The sequence below is a fragment of the Arachis ipaensis genome, chromosome B07 (genome assembly GCF_000816755.2).
Source record: "Arachis ipaensis cultivar K30076 chromosome B07, Araip1.1, whole genome shotgun sequence".
Taxonomy (NCBI): Eukaryota; Viridiplantae; Streptophyta; class Magnoliopsida; order Fabales; family Fabaceae; genus Arachis; species Arachis ipaensis.
The window spans coordinates 105024499-105029299 of NC_029791.2; the positions used below are offsets into that span (position 1 = coordinate 105024499).

The 4801-nt window shown below is 39.2% G+C and overlaps 1 pseudogene; it reads left to right on the forward strand.

Annotated features, from left to right (window-relative positions):
- Positions 1 to 4108, forward strand: part of LOC107607560 — a 15635-nt pseudogene extending 11527 nt beyond the window's left edge.

Sequence of the window (4801 nt, forward strand, 5' to 3'; positions counted from 1 at the left end):
AACAAACCACCTATTGAGGTTGGTGATTATGTTTAGAGTTTTATGTTCTTATTTATTCTGTCCCTATTATTTATGGATAGTTTAAATATGATTGTTTGGAATATTAGGGGTGCTTCTAATAAGTTAGCCCGTGTGCATTGCAAGGAACTTGTTAGGAAATTTAGACCTGTTTTCTTTATTGTGGTTGAAACTCACTCCCCTTTTCAGCATTTAAAATTATTCTGGGAAAGATTGGGGTATCACTCTGTTGGTATAGTAGAAGCAGAGGGGCATAAGGGAGGTATTTGGTTTCTATCCTCTATGAAGGGTGTTTGTTGTAAGTTCATTGATACTTTTGATTAGGGTGTTACTGTTGAGGTTCATTTTGATAATTTAATTTGGAGGTGTAGTGGTATTTATGGCAGTCCTCAATTTAATAAAAGGGTTCTACTTTGGGATTATCTTGTTGCACAATCCATGATTTTTCAAGGACCTTGGATTGTTCTTGGTGATTTTAATGAAGTCAAATTTTCTCATAAATCTAAGGGCTGTCAGTTTTCTCATCAAAGAGCAGACATGTTTGCTACTTCATTAGGGGATAGTGGTTTGTTTGATCTGAAGACTATTGGGAGGCAGTTTTCTTGGTACAGGAGGGTGAAAAATTATGTTGACGTGGCAAAAAAGCTTGATCGAGTCTGTATAAATAATAGTTGGTTATCTATCTTTCCAGAGGCTTATGCAGAAATTTTAAATAGGCTTCAATCTGATCATTGCCCTATTCTGGTGCGTTGTAAAGGTCGTCCTCAGCCTAAAGGGAATCGACCTTTCCGATTTGTTACTGCTTGGGCTACTCATCCTGGATATATGGATATTGTGAACCAGTCATGGTGGTCTGGTAATAGAGGAATTCATGGCAAGCTTTCGGAAGTACAGAAGAATTCACTAGAGTTTAACTCGAAGGTATTTGGTAACATTTTTGTTAAAAATGTGAATTAGAGCAGCAGATTAATTATCTACAAAAGCGTTTGGAAGTGGTGGATAATATTTATTTACGTCAGAAAGAGCGACAGTTGCTTGATGATTATAATAATACTCTAGTGCAAGAAGAGCTCCTATGGTTCCAAAAGTCCAGAGAGCAGTGGGTAAGGTTCGGGGATAGGAATACAAGATTCTTTCATATTCAAACTCTTGCACGAAGGAAGCATAATAAGATTCATGGCCTTTTTCTCAAGGATGGAGTGTGGGAAACTGATCCAGAGGTTCTGAGTCAAGAAGCAGAGTCTTTCTATAAAAGCTTATTCTGTCATTTGGATGATGTTGATTTGGGTTGCCTTGGTGATGTGCCTCTTCCTTCTCTAAATGAGGAAGCCTGCAATAACCTTACGGCACTAGTTACTATGGAGGAAGTCAAAGCAGCGGTTTTTCACATGAACTCTTTTAAAGCTCCGGGTCCTGATGGGTTTCAAGCTTTCTTCTTCAAAGAATATTGGGAGATCATTGGTCTTGATGTTTGGAAGATGGTTAAGCAGGCATTTTCCGGTGTTCCTCTTGATCCGAGAATGTTGGAGACTTTACTAGTTCTCATTCCAAAGGTTGAATCACCGGTATCTATGAAAGATTTCAAGCCGATTAGTCTCTGCAATGTAGTTTACAAGATCATCACGAAGGTCCTTGTTAATAGGCTTCGTCCTCATCTTGCGGAGATTGTTGGCCCGATTCAAGGAGGATTTATTCCGGGACGAGGAACTCCTGACAACATCATTATTGCCCAAGAAGTCCTTCACTTTATGAAGAAGACTAAATCAAAGAAAGGCACACTGGCATTTAAGATTGATCTGGAGAAAGCTTATGACAGAGTTAACTGGAGGTTTTTAGCTCATACCCTTAAAAGTTTTGGTTTTCCTATTCCTACACTTAATTTGATTATGAATTGTGTCACTGCTTCTTCCTTATCTATTCTTTGGAATGGGAGTCGTCTGAATGGCTTTACTCCTAGCCGAGGTCTTAGACAAGGAGACCCTATGTCACCCTATCTTTTTGTGTTGTGTATGGAGCGATTGGCATGCTTTATTAGTCATCAGGTTGATTTGGGCTTGTGGGAACCGGTTGCTATTTCTAGAGGAGGACCAAGAATATCCCACTTAATGTTTGCGGATGACTTGCTTCTATTCTGTAAAGCTACAAAGAGACAAGTGCAAAATGTGATGTTGGTTTTAGAGACTTTTTGCAAAGCATCTGGGATGAAGATTAATGTGGAGAAGTCTAAAGCGCTTTCCTCCAAGAATGTCTCTGCAACAAGGAAAGAGGTTTTCACTGGGGTATCCTCTATCAGATTTGTCCAGGACTTGGGCAAGTATCTTGGAGTTACCCTTAGCCATTCTAGGGTGACTCGTTCATCTTTCAATGGTGTCCTGGATAAGATTCGGAGTAGGCTAGCAAGCTGAAAAGGAAGTTTACTCAATCGGGCTGGTAGACTTTGCTTGGTTAATTCTGTTGTCGCTGCTATTTCCACGTACCAGATGCAGGTCTCTATTTTTCCCAAAGGAATCATTAGTAAATTGGAGTCTATGATGAGGAATTTTCTTTGGAAAGGACAAGTTGATGGAAGAGGATTGAATCTTGTTAGTTGGAAGGTACTGGTTACTCCAAAAAAATATGGAGGTTTAGGGATTAGAGATCCTTATTGTGTAAATATTGCTCTTCTTGGGAAGCTAGTTTGGACTTTCTTCCAGCAGCCAAACAAGCTATGGGTCCAATTGTTGGATGCCAAATACCGATCATCTCTATATGACTGTTTTAGTTATCCTAAGAACAAGGACTCTCCCATTTGGAGGTGTCTTTGCAAGGCTTGGGAAATGTTGAAGGATGGGTTTGCTTGGTGTATTGGAGATATGAACCAGAATTTTTGGTTTTCTAGCTGGAGGAAAGAAGGACGGTTATCTAATGAGATCGATTATGTTCACATTTCTGATTCGAATCTCCAGATACAGGATATTTGGTCGGTTGGTAGGTGGCATTTGGATACTCTTTATTCTCCTTTATTTCAAAATCTGAAAGATAATATTCTTTCTTACAATCCAGATGAACAAGCAGGTCCGGAAGTGGGTTGGTATTGGAGTGGGTCTGCTGCCAAAGTCTATAACTCTCGCAATGGTTACTTGTGGTTGTGTAAGCAGCTGTTTGGTTGGGAGGAGCGGGAGAATTGGCTTTGGCTTTGGCGCCAGCTTGTTCCGGAAAAGCATAAATTTTTGGCTTGGTTGTTTCTTAAGGAGGCTCTTCCTACTGCAAGTTTTCGCTTTAGAAGAGGGATGTCGTCATCGGATAAGTGTCCAAGATGTCTTTCTAGCCAGGAATCGGTTTTACATTGTATTCGGGATTGTCCCAAAGCTCAGCTTGTCTGGCATAGGTTGGATATTTCTTGTCATCCTTTGGATTTGAAGAACTGGTTCTTGTATCATAGCAGAGAGCATCCGTTCAAGTTCTTTTCGGGACTTTGGTGGATATGGCGAGTAAGGAATAATGACATCTTTAATCCCCATGAAACTTGGCCTCTGGAAAAAGTGATTTGTCTGGCATTAACTTTAGAAAAGGAGCTTAGGAATATCTTTGAATTACAATGTATGTCCCTTCCCTCTACTCTAAATGGTTTTTGGAATCCCCATCCATTGGTACTTTTAAGATTAATTGTGATGCTAGTTATTTTGGTTCGGGTGATAGTGTTGGTTTTGCTTGTGTTATTAGAGATTGTAATGGGAGCTGGCAAAGGGGGTGTTTGGGAATGATTGAGAGTAATAGTATTCTTCAAGGAGAATTGTTTGCTATTTGGAGAGGATATCTCTTAGCTTGGGATGTGGGTCAACGAGATGTTATTTGTGAGACGGATTGTGTGGAAGCATTTAATCTTGTTACTCAAGATGGTTTTGGGTTTATTGATCCACTGGTGCTCAAAATAAGAGATATCATGCATTGGAATTGGCGGGTTGACTTTCGTTTGATTATGAGAGATGCAAACACGGTGGCAGATACTATGGCAAAGATGGCGATGAAGTTACAACTTTCGCATGTGGAGCTTCTTTCACCTTGGGAGGAGTTTAAGAGTAGTCTTAAACGGGACTGTCCCTCTATTTAGGCAGTTCCTTGTTTTGTTTATTTTGTTTTTCTTTGTTTAATTTATTTCCGTCACCAAAAATATTGGTTAGTTAATAACTTATTTTGATTTATATATTTCAAATTTATCCCTAATATAATATAGTATAGTAGTACTATAGTTTTGTGTGTAACAACTCACTACATGAATAGGAAAAGAAGAAAGAAGGGTTTAGTGGGGGTATAGGGTTTGATGAAGATGAGAGCGCATGGGTATCCACCACCCCACTCGTGCGTGCTATCTATCAATGGCGGCTCGCCAATTGCTCAAGCCCCAAGGTCTGAATCTCATCATGAATGCCACGGTCTCATAGCCACCCGAACCAAACCTCTCATCACCTCTGCGTATGCCAATATTCCTTAGAGCGAGGTTAAATTCAGCTCTTCAATGATCCATTCTGCCATTTTAATAACACAAAAATTTGGTGAACAACTTTTTTGGTAAGTTGTTGAAAACATTGTTTTTGCCTTAGACACTCACTACATGTAATTAGGAGTATGAAGAGAAAATCACACTGTAAAATAAACAATTATTAGTATAAAAGAGCGCAAGACTTAATTAATAAAACTTGTACGTTAAAGTGGTCTCTCTATAGAGTAATAGTCCACCACTTTCTTGTCACAACTCACAAATGTTTTCATTCTATATAATAAGTCATTATACGAAATATCTTTA